The sequence below is a fragment of the Anolis carolinensis genome, chromosome 2 (genome assembly GCF_035594765.1).
Source record: "Anolis carolinensis isolate JA03-04 chromosome 2, rAnoCar3.1.pri, whole genome shotgun sequence".
In the NCBI taxonomy this organism is placed as follows: domain Eukaryota; kingdom Metazoa; phylum Chordata; class Lepidosauria; order Squamata; family Dactyloidae; genus Anolis; species Anolis carolinensis.
In genome coordinates this window covers 245,870,849-245,891,662 of record NC_085842.1, presented here as the reverse complement: position 1 = coordinate 245,891,662, position 20,814 = coordinate 245,870,849, and the positions used below count along the sequence as shown (strand labels likewise).

Below are 20,814 nucleotides of genomic sequence, written 5' to 3'. Positions count from 1 at the left end.
TTCTGAAAATAACTTCATGAAACATTTATTCCTTTAGTTTTTAATTTTTATGTTCTGGGAAAGCCACTGACAAGAGACTCTCTGCCTTTCCCCTTCTGTTTTCAATCATCAGTCCCCTTTTCACCATGAGCCCTTCCAAAGAGCCATATAACCCAGAATATCAAGACAGATAATCCACAATATCTGCTTCGAACTGGGTTATCTGAGGACAGTTCCAGACAGGAATTTAATGTGCTTCCAATCAGGTTTAAAAAAAACCTGATTGGGTCCATATTACAGTCCACACACCATCTCAACATCCATCCTTTCTCTCTCTCTCCTCTCTCTCTCTCTCTCTCTCTGTGTGTGTGTGTGTGTTTGTGTGTGTGTGTTTCCAGATGCCCTCATCACACTCTTCCTGGAATGTACCAATTACGCGTGAGAAGGCCAAGGAAGGCAGGAGCAATTTGACACCCCCCCCCTCGCTTCCTTGTGTGTAATTGGTACATTCCAGCAAGTATGCTGCGAGGCCTAATGGCGATCTGGTAAATTATTTTCTCTTTTTAAGGCTTTTGTGGGGGGTTTTGGGAAGGGGGGGTATCTCACATCTCTGGACTCCCAGAACTCCTCATGGACCTGTCCATACAGGGCCCAAAGCCCATTAGACCCAGGCCATTCGTAAAGGTGGAGGTCTAATGGGCTATCTAATTAATTCAGAATAAAGCAGGGTTTTCCTGCTTTGTTTCGAATTAATCCTCTTTTAGTGGAGATGTTGTTTGGACACCTCCAGTAAAAATGTGAGAGGGCCTGGGATACAGGCCTTGTCTGGATGGGCCCTGAGTCCACGCTGCCATATAATCCAGTTCAATGTGGATTTTGTACAGTTGTGTGGAATGGGCCCTTGTAGGTTCTTTTAAGAAGTGGCTCAGAAACAACACAACTGTCAGAATATCATATAGGCCTCTACCACACAACTGTATAAAATTCACATTGAACTGGATTACATGGCAGTGTAGCCTCAGATAACACAGTTCAAAGCAGATATTGTGGGTTGTCTGCCTTGATATTCTGGGTTATATGGCTGTGTGGAAGAGCCCATAGTCACAAAGAGAGGGAACAAAAATACACTGAGGATGATATATACATTAAGAAAATGAAAGGGGAAAGAAAACTGGATGGTGAACTGTCTCCTAGTTCAAATTTTCTGTACAAAATTTACATACAATTTCTTTCTTTTTTTTGTGTGGCTTCCCTACATTCTCCTTATGATGGTTTGAACTTCAACCCATATCACTTCCAGCCATCATAGCACTGAGATGGTTCATCAAATTTTCTCCCCAAAATGCAGACCAGCTGTAGATGATGATTTTACAGATTGTAGATTTTGGATTTTATCACATGAGGGAGGCATACCAGCATTGAAGCAGGACCATCACCACTGTTATATGACCACGGTCCCATATGCACTAATCATTTAATGCAGTTTAAAGCTAGCTTCAAACTGCGATGCCAGATAACAAACGCCCACAAAATCATGCAAAAGAACATCCTTAATGTGCATCAGCACTTTGTGGCTGTGAACCCCATCTAAACCTCAAACATGTTCCAGCATTTTTAAAATTACAGAGCAGTGGAAGTGCAGGAAGGTAGTATTACAAAGATATGTGTAAATACAACCATGGGACCATGGATCAGAAAACCAGTTCTATTGCAAAATACAAAGAGTTGCAATAATGAGGGTATGTAGCTGCTATTGGTGATTGAGCAGCTGTCATGGATTAGTACCGTGTTTCCCCGAAAATAAGACAGTGTCTTATATTAATTTTTGCTCCCAAAGATGCTCTAGGTCTTATTTTCAGGGGATGTCTTATTTGTCCATGAAGAAGAATTCACATTTATTGTTGAACAAAAAATGAACATTTATTATATACTGTACAGTAGTTGTCATCATAAACCAGCATAACCAGACAAACTGTGAATCCTATCAAGAATTTCTTGTTACTATCAATATTTCCATGTACAACACTTTATGGTATATACATTTACCGATCCATTCGGCGGGCATGCTTTCAAACAAACTTTGCTAGGTCTTACTTTCGGGGGAGGCCTTATATTTAGCAATTCAGCAAAACCTCTACTAGGTCTTATTTTCTGGGGATATCTTATTTTAGGGGAAACAGGGTAGCTTTGTACAATTGATAAAAAGAAAAATGAAACTTTTTTTGACATCATATAATGGTAAAATTTAACTTCTGCAAAAGAAAGCAGCATGCAACACTCATAGGGCACTTCTAGACAGCACCAAATCGTGGGTTTTCCATGAGGGGCAAAAAACCTCAGGACCTGAGAGCAGGTCCACACACAGACCTGTTGGTCCCCGGGATTTCTGCCTGCAGTGTCCAAACTTGCTGCTTCATTACAGGATTTCGAAGCCTGCAAGATGACCAGTGCTGGACGTCCGCAGGAAATTTTGTTTTATTGTTTCTCTGGCCAGGATAAAGTTTTTACTCTCTAGTCAACTGTTGCCATGTTTTTAGGATAAAACCAACTAGGAACTGACATGTATAACCTGGGAACAAACCATCATAAAAATCCAATTTTTTTTAAAGTGTAGGAACATACAGAGATTTGATTATCCACATTTTCCGGCCAGAGCTGGGATATTCCCGCAACTGAAAATCTTGCATTTTTAGTGCTTTGTAGCAATTCCTTCCATGTTTTCAAGGGACGTCATTTGGGCACCCGCCATTTTGAACTGGGGGCTCCTGAGATAAAGGTACTGTGTGGATGGGCCCAAAGATGTCTAGTTAAGTAAATTAGATATGGCCACAGTGAAGCTTTGATTCTGATTCATCATACGAAATGCTTGCAACTGCCTCTTTAATGAGGCAGAGGCATTCTCATTCTAAGTAAGCAAGATGTAGATTGCATGCATGAGATCACAGCACAGACTGCACAGACTGCATGTTTTTTTCTGCAGCAAAATGCATGAACAACTCCGCCAGTCAGCTTGTGGCATGAGGCCTGGCCTGAAGTCCTTTCTGATTCTGATGTTTATTTTTGCCAGTTGATTTCTACCAGCTTGAGGGACAAAGGGAGATTCCTTCCAGGCAGTCATGAGTGGAATTTCTGTGACAACATCCCCAGACAGTGACCCCACTTGATATAAAGGCTACAAACAAGAGATGGTAAAAAAAAAGCACAGAATGCTTAATGAGGCAGCTTGGAGTCTTAAGAGGCTACCAATAGCTCAGTTGCTTTCTATAGAATCGTGGTTAGTATCTCAAACCCTAAAACCCCTGAGAGCTTACCTTTTGGGATCCTTGGGGAGTGTTTGAATGTGTCATTGCATGCATGGGTATGAGCATCTGTTTCACCCAGTCATTTAATTGCATGAACATTCACAAATGTACAAACTAGCCAACAGTAAAAAACAGTGTGCATATAATTCACATTTATCTTACAATTTGGCATGATAGATTGTTTAGGCACACGGAGGCATTTCCAAATGTATAACTGAGTCTGGATCTATACTGCCATATAATGGAGTTTGGAACTGCATTATGTGGGCAGTGATGGGGTTCGTGTTGAGGGGAGGCGGTTCTGCAGTAATCTCTGACTGCTAGAGACAGAGCCTGGAAAAATATGTTTAGGCTACAGCTACAGTTTTTAGACTACAGTTCAAAGTGACCTTTCCAAGCTCTAGTTTGGAAAAGCATTTCAACACAGCATTCAATATATTCTGCTTTATAAGCGGAAACCTTTCCTACAACTATTTTTTCCATAAATTGTTCTACCTTCATGGGGTGATAAAAAAGAAGGAAATGAAAATGGGGACATTTAAAAAAATCTAGTGTGATCATAGGAGAGTATTGAAGAAGGAAGAGACTATCATAGAATCATAGAATCATAGAATAGTAGAGTTGGAAGAGACCTCATGGGCCATCCAGTCCAACCCCCTGCTAAGAAGCAGGAAATTGCATTCAAATCACCCCCGACAGATGGCCATCCAGCCTCTGTTTAAAAGCCTCCAAAGAAGGAGCCTCTACCACGGCCCGGGGGAGAGAGTTCCACTGTCGAACAGCTGTCACAGTGAGGAAGTTCTTCCTGATGTTCAGGTGGAATCTCCTTTCCTGTAGTTTGAAGCCATTGTTCCGTGTCCTAGTCTGCAGGGCTGCAGAAAACAAGCTTGCTCCCTCCTCCCTATGACTTCCCTTCACGTATTTGTACATGGCTATCATGTCTCCTCTCAGCCTTCTCTTCTGCAGGCTAAATATGCCCAGCTCTTTAAGCCGCTCCTCATAGGGCTTGTTCTCCAGACCCTTAATCATTTTAGTTGCCCTCCTCTGGATGCTTTCCAGCTTGTCAACATCTCCCTTCAACTGCGGTGCCCAAAATTGGACACAGTATTCCAGGTGTGGTCTGATCAAGGCAGAATAGAGGGGGAGCATGACTTCCCTGGATCTAGACGCTATTCCCCTATTGATGCAGGCCAGAATCCCGTTGGCTTTTTTAGCTGCCGCATCACATTGTTGGCTCATGTTTAACTTGTTGTCCACAACAACTCCAAGGTCTTTTTCGCACACACTGCTGTCAAGCCAGGCATCCCCCATTCTGTATCTTTGCATTCCATTTTTTTCTGCCGAAGTGAAGTATCTTGCATTTGTCCCTGTTGAACTTCATTTTGTTAGTTTCGGCCCATCTCTCTAGTCTGTCAAGATCGTTTTGAATTCTGCTCCTGTCTTCTGGAGTGTTAGCTATCCCTCCCAGTTATGTGTCGTCTGCAAACTTGATGATCGTGCCTTCTAACCCGTCGTCTAAGTCGTTAATAAAGATGTTGAACAGAACCGGGCCCAGGACGGAGCCCTGCGGCACTCCACTTGTCACTTCTTTCCATGATGAAGACGACGCATTGGTGAGCACCCTTTGGGTTCGTTCGCTTAGCCAATTACAGATCCACCTAACCGTAGTTTTGTCTACCCCACATTTTACTAGTTTGTTTGCCAGAAGGTCGTGGGGGACTTTGTCGAAGGCCTTACTGAAATCCAGGTAGGCTACATCCACAGCATTCCCTGTATCGACCCAACCCGTAACTCTATCGAAAAAAGAGATCAGATTAGTCTGGCATGATTTGTTTTTGGTAAATCCGTGTTGACTATTAGCAATGACCGCATTTGTTTCTAAGTGTTCGCAGACCACTTCCTTAATGATCTTTTCCAGAATCTTTCCTGGTATTGATGTGAGGCTGACCGGACGGTAATTGTTTGGGTCGTTCTTTTTTCCTTTCTTGAAGATAGGGACCACATTTGCCCTCCTCCAATCTTCCGGGACTTCTCCTATTCTCCAAGAACTCTCGAAGATAATTGCCAGTGGTTCTGAAATAACTTCCGCTAGTTCCTTCAATACTCTTGGATGTAGCTGATCTGGCCCTGGGGACTTGAATTCGTTTAGAGCGGCCAGGTGTTCCTGGACAACTTGTTTCCCTATTTGGGGTTGGATTTCCCCCAATCCTTCGTCCATTCCATGTTGCTGAGGTTGAAGATGGCTTTCTTTTTGTGAGAAGACCAAGGCAAAGAAGGCATTAAGCAGTTCTGCCTTTTTCCTGTCCCCTGTCGCCATCACCCCATCTTCTCCTTGCAGTGGCCCTATCGCCTCCTTTTTCTTCCTTTTTCTACCAACGTAAGCAAAAAAGCCTTTTTTGTTGTTTTTTATGTCCCTGGCAAGCCTGAGCTCATTTTGCGCTTTAGCCTTGTGAACCTTTTCCCTGCAGGTGTTGGCTATACGTTTGAATTCTTCTTTGGTGATTTCTCCCCTTTTCCACTTCTTGTGCATGTCACTTTTGAGCTTTAGCTCAGTTAGAAGTTCTTTGGACATCCATTCTGGCTTCTTTGCACTTGTCTTATTTTTCTTCTTTGTTGGCACTGTTTGCATTTGCGCCTTGAGTATTTCACTTTTGAAAAACTCCCATCCATCCTTAACTCCCTTGTTTTTTAATACTGGCATCCATGGAATGCTGCTCAGTAATTCCTTCATTTTTTGGGAGTCAGCTCTCTTAAAGTCCAGAATGCGTGTTTGACTTGTCTTAGTTTCAGCATTCCTTTGTATTGCAAACTGCAAGAGCACATGGTCACTTGCCCCTAAGGATCCGACGACTTCAACTGTATTGATCAGGTCTTCTACATTTGTTAAGATTAGATCAAGAGTTGCTGATCCCCTTGTTGCCTCTTCTACTTTCTGGACCATAAAATTGTCTGCAAGGCAAGTGAGGAATTTGTTGGACTTTGTACTCTTGGCTGAGTTTGTTTTCCAGCAGATATCGGGATAATTGAAATCGCCCATGACTATTATATCTCTTCTTTGTGCCTGTTTGGTCAGCTGTTCACAGAAGGCTTCATCGAGTCCTTCATCCTGACTTGGAGGTCTGTAGTAGACACCCACGACAAGATCTTTTTGAGTCCTGGTTCCCTTGATTCTTATCCAGATGCTTTCAAGCTGGTTTCCCAGATTACAGTCTTGCATTTCTTCTGCAATGTAACTGTTTTTGACATATAAAGCTACTCCCCCTCCTCTCCCCTTTGTTCTATTTCTGTGAAAGAGGTTATAGCCCTCAATGGCTACATTCCAGTGATGGGAGTCATCCCACCAGGTTTCAGTGATGCCTATGACATCATATGTGTAGTGCTGTGCTAAGAGTTGGAGTTCGTCTTGCTTATTTCCCATGCTCTGAGCATTGGTGTAAAGACATGTAAGCCCCTGTGACCTCCCCTTGAGCTGTTTATTTGGGATTATTGTGCTTTCCGTACTTGGTCCTTCCTGTGTTTGTGCAGCCCTCTGTTTAGCCTTTTGGTGGTTCCCTGTGGTCGTGGGTAATATAGTGTAATATAGCCAGGCTGTTGTTCCCCTCCCCCAATGGATCTAGTTTAAAGTGCGCCTGATGAGGTTTGTGAGTCTGTGTGCAAAAAGATGTTTTCCTACTTGTGTGAGATGCACCCCATCACTTGCCAGTAGTCCATCATCTTGGAAGAGTAGACCATGGTCAAGGAAGCCAAAATGCTCCTCTTGACACCATTTTCTGAGGCAGTTATTGACCTGTACTATTTTTCCGGCCCTTGTAGAGCCGTGTCCTACAACGGGGAGGAGGGATGAAAAGATCACATGTACATTATACAGTTTTAGCTTTGTTCCCAGAGCTCAAAAATCATTTGTGATCTTTTGAAAAGTATGCCTAGCGGTGTCATTGGTACCTACATGAATCAAAATAAGGTGTGGAGGGTGATGGGGCTTTAGGAGCCTGCTGAGCCTCTGAGTGATATGGTGTATTTTTGCCCCCGGGAGGCAGCATGTTTCTTGAGCCATCCCATCCGGTCTGGAAATGATGGCTTCCGTTCCTCTAAGGAGAGAGTCACCTACTACCAAGACCTGTTTCCTTTGAGGATTGACAGGGTCCCTTTTGTGCAAGACAGTGTGTATGTCCCCTGAAGAGTGTTCCTGTTGAAGTGAATCATGTAGGTGTAAAGTGTTGTCCTCCTCCTCAACATCCCCAGTGCATTCATCAATGACAATCCATTGAGATACATCCGAGAGCCCATTACTCTCCCAAGGATGTTCCTGTTGCTCCTGGTCTACGATTCGGGATGGAGCATTTGCATGATTACATAAGTGTGAATGTGGTGATGCACGTCAGGGCTATCCCCTGCGCATTGATCAAGGGTGGCCCACTGAGTGGTATCTAAGAAACTGTGGTCCTCCACAAGATGAGTTTCCTGATTGTATGTTAATGATGTAAGAATTTCAAATCTGTTGTGTAAATCCAGCTGAGCAGAGGAGTTCTGCGGAGGCTGCCTGGTCCTATGTCTCCTTCTATGGGTGACCTCCTTCCAAGCCTGAGGGTTGTCTACCTGTGAGTTGATCTCCCCATAAGGTTCCTGATCATGGTCATGGTGGTGTTGGTGTGATGCAGGCTGCAGATCTACAGCAGCGTGTTGTGCAGTGTCCAAGAAGAGCTCGAGTGCCTGAATGTCCTTAAGGGTCTTAATACGGTGCTTGAGCTGTTGGATCCTCTGCTCCATCAGAGTCATCTGTTTGCATTTGGAGCAGATGTAGTTGAGTAGTTTTTGTGTGAAAAAGCGGAACATGCCACAGCTGGTGCATGTGATGGGAATGTTTTGCTTTTGCTGCATCTCTTGGTGAGTGTGGTGGCCAAGTGGGATCTTTGTACAGTTAAGTAATATGCACGCACTTTATGTGCAGACTGCCCCAAACCACCTCTTTGTGTATTTGTTTATGTTGTTTTGTTTCCTGTATGTACTGCAAAGGATAGTTAGTAAAAGTGTCTTTCCCAGAAGCTTTCCCAGAAACTCAATTAACAGGGAACAATGCCTGCTGTCAATCAACTTAAGTACCTGGCTCTCTTTCAACACAACAGTCACACAGCAGTTAAACTTTGACCACAGGAGCCAAGCCCACACACAGTTTAAAATTTTAGCCAAATCTAAACCAAATCTTAGCCAAATCCTACCTGAAGCCAGGGAGCAAAAATGTCCTCCTGCTGCCTCTGCTTCTGTGAGAACCAACTGCCCTTCAGAGATCAGCCTCTGGCAAATGAAGCTTTCCCAGAAACTCAATTAACAGGGAACAATGCCTGCTGTCAATCAACTTAAGTACCCGGTTCTCTTTCAACACAACAGTCACACAGCAGTTAGACTTTGACCACAGGAGCCAAGCCTACACTCAGTTTAAAATTTTAGCCAAATCTTAACCAAATCTTAGCCAAATCCTACCTGAAGCCAGGGAGCAAAAATGTCCTCCTGCTGCCTCTGCTTCTGCGAGAACCAACTGCCCTTCAGAGATCAGCCTCTGGCAAATGAAGCTTTCCCAGAAACTCAATTAACAGGGAACAATGCCTGCTGTCAATCAACTTAAGTACCCGGCTCTCTTTCAACACAACAGTCACACAGCAGTTAGACTTTGACCACAGGAGCCAAGCCTACACTCAGTTTAAAATTTTAGCCAAATCTTAACCAAATCTTAGCCAAATCCTACCTGAAGCCAGGGAGCAAAAATGTCCCCCTGCTGCCTCTGCTTCTGCGAGAACCAACTGCCCTTCAGAGATCAGCCTCTGGCAAATGAAGCTTTCCCAGGAACTCAATTAACAGGGAACAATGCCTGCTGTCAATCAACTTAAGTACCTGGCTCTCTTTCAACACAACAGTTACACAGCAGTTAGACTTTGACCACAGGAGCCAAGCCCACACTCAGTTTAAAATTTTAGCCAAATCTTAACCAAATCTTAGCCAAATCCTACCTGAAGCCAGGGAGCAAAAATGTCCTCCTGCTGCCTCTGCTTCTGCGAGAACCAACTGCCCTTCAGAGATCAGCCTCAACCGCAATGCACAACTGATCAAATCCAAATGTGGCTTCCAGAAAATAAACTGGAATTTAAGAAAACAGAGAGGCCACTATTCACTTCTGGTCAACCAAAATGATGTTCAGAACCCCACGGCCTTTGAACCCATGGGAACATGTTTATACAATGTAGATTAATATTCCGTCTTTATCACCTGGGAAGGGCAGAGTACAGCCTATGCGCTATACATAGCCCATGGACTCCAATACTTTTCTGACCTCTGAAGCCCTCTATTAGTCTCCCAAATCTCCCTTCCTCTGTAACTGATATATAAAAACTCAGTGCAATTTCCAGGCAGTTTTTTGTTCGTGCAAATCCACCACGCACACTCCAAACATATAAAAATACATAATATTATTCCATTTCCAAGCACTCCAAAAGCCTGCTGCAGTACTCCGAAATATCTATCTTTGTAAACAGACCCTATCAAAGTGGCCAACATCTTTTGTCTATCACCATTTTAAGAGGAACTGCAGAGGGAAACAAAGGTATTTGATGTTGATTTTCCTCCCTACCCCCACATGAGCCTGTAACATTACTCTTCCTTTCCTCCTTTCTTTCTCTCTCTCTCTCTCTCTCTCTCCCTCTCTTTCTTTCTTTCGTTCTGAAAAGATACTTTTTTACTTTATTAAACACTTGCTGTGCCCGGCCACGCGTTGCTGTGGCGATGTCTGGTGGTATGGGAAATAAAGTATTGAGGAATTGGTGGTAGTTAAGGTCAAGGATAAAGGTTTTTCCCAGACATTAAGTACAGTCGTGTCTTACTCTGGAGGTTGGTGCTCATCTCCATTTTTAAGCCGAAGAGCCGGCGTTGTCCGTAGACTCCTCCAAGTTCATGTGGGATGACTACATGGAGCGGCGTTACCTTCCCGCCGGAGCAGTACCTATTGATGCACTCACATTTGCATGTTTTCGAACTTCTGGGTTGGCAGAAGCTGGGGCTAACAGTGGGGGCTCTCTCCGCTCCCCCAATTCAAACCTGTGGCCTTTCAGTCCAGAAGTTCAGCAGCTCAGCGCTTTAACACGCTGCGCCATCAGGGGATATTATTTCCTAAAGGTTGTGAATATACAATATTTCTGATTGGTTTTTTGTTTGTTTGTTGGAGGCAAGTATGAATGCTGCAATTAGGAAAAATGATTAGGATGTAATGGCCTTGCAGCTTTAAAGCCTGGCTGTTTCCTCCCTGAGTGAATTTTTTGTTGGGAGGTGTTAGCTGGCCCTGATTGTTTCCTGTCTGGAATACCCTTGTTTTCAGAGTGATGTTGTTTGCGATATTTTATGTGCTTCTACTGTCTGTGGCCCTGAGAAAACAGGATTTTCCAGACTTTGATGATGGGAATACTTTGTTGGGAGGTGTTAGCTGGCCCTGATTGTTTCCTGTGTGGAATTCCCCTGTTTATTTACTGTCCTGGTTTTAGAGATTATATTGTTCTGCATTATTCTATCCCAGTAATTATTTCATATTAAAGAAGAATCTCACTTATCCAACATGCGCTTATACAATGTTCTGGATTATCCAACACAGTCTGCCTTTTCATAATCAATGTTTTTGTAGTCAGTGTTTTAAATTCATTGTGATATTTTAGTGGTAAATTTGTAAATACAGTACAGTAGAGTCTCACTTATCCAACATAAACGGGCCGGCAGAACGTTGGATAAGCGAATATGTTGGATAATGAGGAATTAAGGATAACCCTATTAAACATCAAATTAAGTTATGATTTTACAAATTAAGCACCAAAACATCATGTTAGACAACAAATTTGTCAGAAAAAGTAGTTCAGTACACAGTAATGCTATATAGTAATTACTGTATTTATGAATTTAGCACCAAAATATGACGATATATTGAAAGCATTGACTACAAAAATGTGTTGGATAATCCAGAACGTTGGATAAGCGAGTGTTGGATAAGTGAGACTCTACTGTAATTACTACATAGCATTACTGCGCATGGAACTACTTTTTCTGTCAAATTTGTTGTATAATATGATGTTTTGGTGCTTAATTTGTATAACGATTACCTAATTTGATGTTTAATTGGCTTTTCCTGAATCCCTTCTTATTATCCAACATATTCACTTATCCTGCCAGCCTGTTTACGTTGGATAAGTGAGACTCTACTGTATATTTCTAATCTTATATTATCTGCTCAGAACTGGATTATCTGAGGCCCCTTCTTCACAGCTGTATAAAATGCACACTGAAATGGATTATATGGTAGTGTGGAGTCAAGATAATCCAGTGCAAAGCAGATAATATAAGATTATAAATGGGTTATATAGCTGTGTTGAAGGGCCTTGAATCTACACTGCCATATAATCCAGTGCAAATTAGATAATCAGTGGAAGAAGCCTAAGTGAGGCCTAAATCTGCCTGTCCCCTAACTGAAACCTGGCTGTCCTTTGGCTGAATTGGTTGCTAGGCAACCAAGTGGGCAGAGATTAGCCCTCTAAACTGGCAGCAATTGGATAAAAAAAATTATTGCTCTCCCTCTAATTAGGACTTTATTTTTCTTTTCTTTTTGTTGTATCAACCTTGAGGCGTGGATGATGGGTTGTGTTGTCAAATTTTGAGGTTGGGGGGCCTGTACTTTTGTTGTTTTGTGAATTGCCGTGATGCCATCACTCTTATATATATATAGATTGTGCTTTGGCTAGTCAGGCACACAAGGTGTATTCCTCACCAAGTAGAGGGAAGTAAAAAAATATATTTGCTTTACTATGTAGGCAACCTAATTATTGCATGGACATTCAAATAAATAGACTTGCGGTGGGCAAGGAGGGGGGTTCATTTGCTGTTCAGATCCAGAAAGCAAAAAGTCTTGCATTAACCTTTTCCATATTGTTGTTTAATCCCCAGTTTGGTCGGAGAATACAAAAATAATCGCTCTATATGTAAAAGTCAAAACCTGGAAACTCTAAACACTTTAAAGTATTCTGTAAAGGATATTCGGTTGATATCAAAAACCAAGTGCCACTTTATCTGTCAAAACCGTCATCCAGATTAGGGCAAGTGTCAACCTGTCTAATCACTGGGGACAGGACAAACCAACAAAATTTAAAAAGAGAAAAGAGGAAAAAGAAGAGAACGTAAAATTAGACAAGAATTGTGACAGGTAGTCAAGCGGTAAAACAAGCTGAAATAAAAATACCTGACATAGTTGATTTGGGAGTTACACAATTCACTCCAGACAGACAAATAAAAAGGTATCTGATTTTTAAAAATGAAGTGGTGCTTTGGGGTGTTTTATTTTGTTGACTATATTGTAAGAAATTCAGATTTGTGGCTTAACAGACTGCTTAGTGATGGAATAGAGTGCTTTCAATTGCAATCTTAACCCCATTTCCCTGGGACTGAGCACCACTGAACTCAGAGGGTGAATTCATGGGTATGATTGTGCTGTCAGTCACAAACATCAAAGTACAGTGGGTGGAATCCACTTTATAAGGTACCAGAGGCTACTTTGGGGCAGATCTACACTGACTCATTACTCAGATCCAATCTGATCTGCTCAGTGCCAGACTGGCTCCAGGGTATGATTTTTACAGAGACTCCTCCAGTCATTGCCTCGGGGAGATAGGGCGGTCTACAAATAATGATGCTGCTGCTGATTATTATTATTATTATTGGGCAAAGCTGTTTTAAGGGGCCTTGTTATCCTGGATCAGCCCTGTGTGGCGTTTGGCTACCACAGACTGATCTGCCTCTGCACTGAGCTAAATGGCCAGAATAGAAGGCACCTTGGCTTCTATCCAGAAGCAGTTAAACAGGAATGATGTGCATAGAACAGTTCTTCACTCACATGATCTAAAAATGTTCGCGCTTAGCTGCCTTGAGTTCCCTATGTTGGGAGAAAAGTGGGATAAAAATAAAATAAATAAATACATGAAGATCTCAGACATCAAATGCATCCACATGCAAAAAATAAGCTGGAATTCTTCACATCTTTTTCTTATCAAGGACAAGCAAGCAGACATGACGAAAGGAATCACAGAAAATCTACACTTGACTTAGTTTGTCGCAATATTTAAACCTGGCATATATTCAGACTTGACTCTTTCCTTGGCAGCAAAAGAGATAATCTGTGATTTGTTGTTTCTCCCCTACTCTTTACAAGTTGAGGCTGAAACAAGTCAAGATGCCAGGTTCAGATGCCGTAATGAAATTGAATTTATGCTTTATCTGCAATGTTTGTTGTAGCATCCGAAGCCACCCTGCATAGAAAACCAAGCACATATCTTTCTCAGACTGCTAGTAGACAATCAATTACAACATTCAAATTCAGTAAGAACAATTATTCCCAGCAAGGAAATGACTTTGTCATGTAGCTGATAAAATATTTTTTTCTTAAGAAGGTAACAACCCTACAGGGTTGAATACAGAAAGATACAACAGAGACTCTTAAGATTTATGTATTCAAAGTTCTAGGCCTGGACAACACACACATTTGTGATTTTGTTTTGTTTTTTACCATATTTAAATTATTTTACAATTCATGTTCTTTCTATCCCAAAAGTGAAATAATTTTTGAATGTGTCAAATTCATAACTCAGTTCCAAACTAGTGTAAGGACATTCTTGAGATTTGCTTGGTGAAATTTTGGTATAGATATAAATATATTGTCTTCCAGCATGGCTGGAAAAGGTTTTGAAGAAATAACTACAAAATGTATGCAGAAGTGCAGCTGGTGTTTCTGATGTTCATTAAATGTGCATAAAGTCAGAGGCATGCTGCATTAGATGCATCTCCAAATATGTATGCATAAAATGCTGCCTGTGAGCTTCATGCGCTTCCTGAATCCCATGTCACTGGCCCAAAAGCTTCAGATCCCACAATTTTTTTCTGGTGATTATTTGCCCTCAAATTGTCCCTAAAAACATCTAAAACACTCACAAACATCCATCTTCTATCCAGCCACAATCTCCAAATCACTCTCTCACCCATCAACTTTTAAAACTTGCTTTGAAGTGGCTGAATGGAAACCAGCATAGACATGGTGTTGTTTCAGATGTATCATCACTGCACAGATGAGACCCGTGACAGCAAAATTTGGCTCTTGTTCCCACCTTCAGCTGCTTGCACTTTTTACATAAAGTTATGGGGGTAGAATGCAAAAATGTTAGCTATAAAGAGTACATATCCCAGAATCCCCCCAAGCCTGCATAGGATTCTAGCAATCGTAATCCCAAAAGAGAACTCCCCGAGATGTCGTGAGCGTAGAGCTGTTCTCCATGTCATCTATCTCCTTTCCCCCCACCTACACATATTAATTCAACTCCCAAAAAGGTCTGCTGTGGTTATCTTTAAATATGTGAGCACATTTTTGGAACTCAGCTGTTCATTTGCAAGGTGAGAGGGCACCGTGCATTGCCGCAGTAATAATAAGCACAGAATTGGGACTTCTAAAAAAAGTAGATATAAAATTCTATAATTACTGAGCTAAGAAATCATTCATTATCCCCCAGCTCTATTACTTTTCCTCGACGAGGACAAAGTGTCACATTACCAGATTCCCAGGAGTGCAAGGGCTACAGCTAGTTCGCATTTTAGTAACTACAATGTGGTGTGCTATGGATCGTTACAAAGCTTGCCATTTACCTCCTTCCACCATTGTAGGATGATCAATTGCTTTTCTATTGCTGGCTTAAAATCATAAATGACAAGGCATTTAAATACTTTTTAAAATGGAGCTTTTAATGAATGTAGTTCATGATCCAGTGCATCTGTATGAAGATAAAAGCCTGGACAAGCATCATTTTTTATTATTATTATAGCTCACAGAATCTTTCCAAACAGCAGTGCCATTATGACTATACTTGCTGAGGAACTCTGGGAATTGTAATTCAAAATAGTAAAATGTCTAAGTTCTGGTGTAACTAAGAACCTCATCGCACAATGGAAATTCAAGGTCCTAGGATGCTTCTGCTCCAGTTGACCCATGGAGCCCCACACTGCCCATCACATGACATAGCTTCACTTCCAGTGGGGCTCCATGGGTAAACTGGGTCGGCAGCATTCTATGACACTGTGCCATCAACACGGGAGCCTCCCTGTGTTCCATTTGGAACAATGGGGCTACCACGGGGGGAAGCCGCATGGTGACATGGGAAGCATCAACTGGTGGCGAGGTGGTGCACGGGGTACTAGGTTGCCCTGCTACCCCCAATTCACCATGGAGGCTGGCAAATTGGAATGTTGGGCCTTATCAACGTGATGAGGTCCTTAGTATGTGAGTGGGAGAGAAAAGTTGAGTAATGACATAGGAGGGAAGTAATGAAGTATAACTATTTAGTCTTGAGGGTTAATGAGTCCAAGAAAGTTATAGTTATAGGGCCGGGCTGTGGCGCAGCTGACTAGTAACCAGCTGCAATAAATCACTACTGACTGAGAGGTCATGAGTTCAAAGCCTGTGTCAGGTTGGGCCCCTGACCATTAAATAGCTTGACTTGCAGTTTACCTAAGCAGCCCAAAAGACAGTTGCATCTGTCAACTAGGAAATTTAGGTATGCTTTATGCGGGAGGCTAATTTAACTAATTTACAACACCATAAAACTGCCAGCAGCACATGGAAAGGAATGAGGAAGTACAGCACTCGGTGTCACTTGTGGATGATGAAGCAACAGCTCCCCCTGTGGCTGGAATCGAGCATAACCTCATGTAGCTGGAAATGTTAAAATTGCCTCTGTGTGTGTCTATACTGTATGTTGTTTGTCTGATGGTATTAAATATTTGCCATATATATGTTCATTGTAATCCACCCTGAGTCCCCTTCGGGGTCAGAAGGGTGGAATAGAAATATTGTAAGTAAATAAATAGTTCAAAAGCAGCATTACATATTAGAGCACATGTACTTTCCTGGTGCACTGAGAAACAATTTTCTGCCATTTCCAAAAGTTTCAAAGGCATCTTAAGGTGATTTGTTTTTCATTCAAAAAGTAACAGAGAGTAATGTAAAAGAAATAAGCACCACCAGTAATGTAAAAAGAAAATCATATATAAGTAGCAAATCAGATACTTTATACCAGGGGTCCCCAAAATTTTTAAACAAGGGGCCAGTTCACGATCCTTCGGACCCGTTGGAGGGCCGGACTATAGTTGGCCACCGAGCAATAATAATTAATAATAATAACAACAACAACAATAAAAAGTGGGTTGAAAGAGACCTCTTGGGCCATTTAGTCCAACCCCCTTCTGCCTTTGTGCACCAAAAGCACAAGCAAACCACCCCTGACAGATGGCCACCAAGCCTCAATGTTAATAATAATAATAATAATAATAATAATAATAATAATAATAATAATAATAATAATGTTTGTAAGAGAAAAAGAGACCCCTTCATTTAGCGTAACCCCCTTCTGCCTTTGTGCCGTGTGGGCCGGATAAATAGCTTCAATGGGCCGCATCCGGCCCCCGAGCCTTAGTTTGGGGACCCCTGCTTTATACCATGCAATAGCAATGGAATAAATTACTACTTAATGTAGTTTCAAAGCTTAAAGTGAAATTGAAACTACTAAACATTATTTTCAGGTACCGACATTTTAGCCATTATATTGGATTGTAGTATACCAGATTGAGGTTATATATGCTGATAGTCAACTTGATTTGAAACTGAATGCAAAAATTTGATCTTTACAACCCTAAACTAGAGAGTCTTAAGAACTGGGACTAGAACATCTTACTAGTATCTTCTTATCATGTTCTCACCTCTGAAGTAGGGTTGTGCACAGATCCATTTTTTCAAAATGGGCTACAGCTGTTTCTGCCCTTTTATCCAGCTGTAACAGCACAGGCTCCTCTGCCAATTCTTTTCCGCCCACAACAGACCACGTGGCTGCTGAAAATGACTGCTTTCTGTTTCTTTCAGCTACATGTGAAGCATGGAGAAGTAGCTGTGTGCTTCCCTGTGAGCCCTGTCTGTTGAGCCAATCAGAACAGAAGAAAGCCACGACACATGTTTTAACTAAGCTGGACTACCATTTTTTTGTTGTGAACAGACTTCTGAGAGCGACAGATTGGTAATCTAAATTCTCAGTGACGCTCACAGCTCAATATTGTCTTACTTTTTGACTCAAATAGCAATAAATAGGCAGTTTACTTTCTACATACTTAAGAAATTGCCACCAATGGTGCCCGTCATACAAGGTATCTTACAATTTCTAAAGCCACCATAAAATGAGGTGATTATTTGTATCTTTTTAAAAGAATGGTTAATGCCCCTTCAGGTGGTGTGGCTCCCAATGAAATAAGTGTTTAAAAAGGATGCCTCCCTTAACTCAGCTTCATTGAAAGTGTGTTGAGGGCAAACAATCCCAGAAAGGGTGGTTTCTTAACTCTCATGCCTTTAACCCAGGTCTTATTAAAGGATATAAGGAGAAAGGATCCCAGAAAGGGTGGTTTCTTAGGTCTGATGCCTTTAACCCAGGTCATTTGGGATGATATAAGGATAAAGGATCCCAGAAAATGTGGTTTCTTAAGATTGATGCCCTAAGAATGACAGAAAGGGGAGCCTCAGTTTCCCATTGCCACCAATGGGCCGGATCTTTCTGGATCTTTTGGTTGCCAGATCAATTTTTTTTCTCCAACCTAAATCAGGAGGCTCCCGAAAAATGGATTTGAGGGCCCACCAAAATGTGGATACCAAACTTAGAACGGGGTTTAACCAAATTTCTCACCCCTCTCTGAAGTTTCTCTTTGGAAACACATGAGATGGAAAGGTTTGGGTTTTGAACTACAGCTTCTAGCCAGCATGGCAAGCATAAGCCCTACTATCTAAAACAAACACACCAACTACATTTTTTCCGAAAATGTAAAGCATTTTGAGAGTCATTCATTCTTCTGTCCCCAGATTGTTTGCTTTTTAATGTTCACTCTTTTTGTATTTTAGTGCTGGTTCCCTTGAAGGCACTAGGCTGCTGATGTTTTCTTAGATTTTTCCATTTTAAGTGATTATTCTTATTTTTCTTCTAAGCTTACATGTACATGTCCTGATTTTTTTAATGTGGGATAAATATACTATGAATAATTAATAACCCCAATTAATAGAAAAACTATTGTTTACCAACCTGGATAAATCTCATAGTTTCATTAGCAAGTTAATTAGCTAATTGCTGGCTGCAAAAAAATAAAACACATGCTTGTGATTGGATTTTTCTCACAGGGGATTAGGACAATGCTATAAAGTAATGGTTTTCATCTTTACAGGAGGATATCAAAACACATCAGCAGGATGTAGTCTCCATTAGTATATTGTCTGGTTGTATCCAGGAGAACATAGGAAGCTGCCTTATCCAGATTCAGACTCTTGCCTAATCTAGCCTGCTATTGCTTGCATTGGTTGTCAGCAGTTTTCCTATGTTTTAATTAATATTGTATTGTAGGCATCCTTGGAGATCACTGGTCCAATCCTATTTAACTTCCAAAAATTAGACAAGATCAATTGTGTGTATAAGTGGAGAATTCAGACCTTCTGAATTCTCCACTCTTAAGGAAATGTGTTCCACTAGACTGAGGAATAAGATAATATTATTTGCTGCAGGAAATGTTCTGCGTTCAAATTGTCAAAGACTGGTTCCCAATCTTTGGTCCTCCAGTTGTTTTGGACTTCAATTCCCAGACATCCTAGCCAGCTTACCAGCTAATAGGAATTATAGGAGCTGAAGTCCAAAACTCCTTAATGGCCAAAGGTGAGTAACCATTGGTATAAGGACCTAAGTCAAACCAGCCTCCTCCATCTTTGGGATCCATTGGATACAAATGGATGAAGGGTTTCTTTCAAATTCTCTATGTTTGCTTCTTTTCTCTACACCCAGAACCTGTTATTGAACATGTGTGAGTGCTAGAAATTATCGGAAACTGTGTCTGATCACCCAGAACATTTTCTAGGTTTCAATATTCTGCAAAAATGACTTAGCAGAGAACACACCTGGCTGTAATAATATTTTAACTCTCACTGATAGATGGCCAGCCCATGTCTGTTGTAGTCCCAGTGTCTGGCTTAATTCATTTATAAGATCCTTCAGTTTGACTGACTCATAAGGTTTACTCTAATATCCAGAGTGAATTTTAGTCTGTACAGCTGAGACTTATTTCTGGATTGAATTTCTACTCTTATTTTGAAAGAGAGCAGAGCATCCAAAAATGAGCAAGACAGAAAGCTGCCCACTCCATTTACATTTTCAGAAAGTCCCAATGACTATGAATGACATTGTATTCAATGTTATTTATGACTGAGTGAATGATATTCCATGATGACAACCATTCTGTTCTTATTGACCAAAATCTATGAGCCTGTTGCCAATGCCATTGACATCACTTGCATGCAGATTACATAAAGAGCATTTTCTTGACTCTCAAGCCTGTGTTATGGAAACCATTTTTCATTTTGCAGAAATGTCCTTTATTATAAAATTCTTTTTAGAATTCTGTTTTGAGATCCTGCGATATCTCCTTATGTCTAAAACAGACACACTCCCACATAGCCCTAAATGATCACATGAGAGCATTACATTACTTGCTTCTGTTGTATTTTTCTTTATAGACATGGACAGTTCTGGTTCCCATGAAATATAAACTGTCAGTTAATATCATCCTGCAGGGATATATGACACTTTGTTAATGTGCTTCGGTCAGGAATTCTCAGACCCTACAGGGTTTATTTTTATTGTCATGGGCTATGGACAAAAGACACCAGCAAATTAATTAATTAATTAACCAATCACTGGGTTAATTGGCAGCTGATTAAAAATTTAGAAGTTTTTTTTTTCAGAATTAGACCAATGGGGCTGGTTTAAGATTTTTGCTGCTTTAAACTGACAGTGCCTTCCCTATTTTATGAACAGAAGCCAGGACAAATTGTGATGGCAATAGGGCATTGCTATTGTTTTTTGGGTCAACAGGATTGCCCATGGAGGAAGCAAGCCAGGACAGATGACATGCACAGTACCTCACTGCTGCACTCCTTTCCATTAATATTCATTCACCTATGGCAGGCATGGGCAAACCTTTTTTCCTTGGGGCTATATTGTGGACCCAACCGGGAGGGCTGGGTCAGTAGGGAGGGTGGCCAGGCACACGCTGGGTGAGATGGACCTGGGAGGGAGAGAGCCTGGGAGAGGGAGGCGCCAGGAGGGTGTGGGGCAGGGCCTGGGTCATCAGGTTGTCCTCCTGGCATAAGGACAGGGATGCTCAATCCATTCTTATGCTGGGAGGAAAATGAGACATGAGGTGATTGCCCTGATCCTCTTCCCCAATACTCCTCCCTCAATCTTTGGGCTGTCCTCTTAGCATGCTCCGGAGGGCTCTCAACTGCTGTGTGCCTTCCTCAAGCCTTTCTCTTGGCATAAGTATGGGTCCGCTCCCAGCGTCTTTATGATGGGAGGAGGGTGAGACATGCAGTGGCTGAGAGTGCTCCAGAGGGCTCTCAACT

General features: G+C 41.6%; 1 long non-coding RNA gene across 1 annotated transcript in view; it reads left to right on the top strand.

Annotated features, from left to right (window-relative positions):
* Window positions 1-353: 353 nt before the first annotated feature.
* The window catches only part of LOC107982374 (uncharacterized), a 46,981-nt gene continuing 26,520 nt past the window's right edge, over window positions 354-20,814 (top strand). Inside the window, exon 1 of the long non-coding RNA XR_010003410.1 lies at window positions 354-524. This is a non-coding gene — a long non-coding RNA (uncharacterized LOC107982374). The remainder of the gene's footprint in view (window positions 525-20,814) is intronic.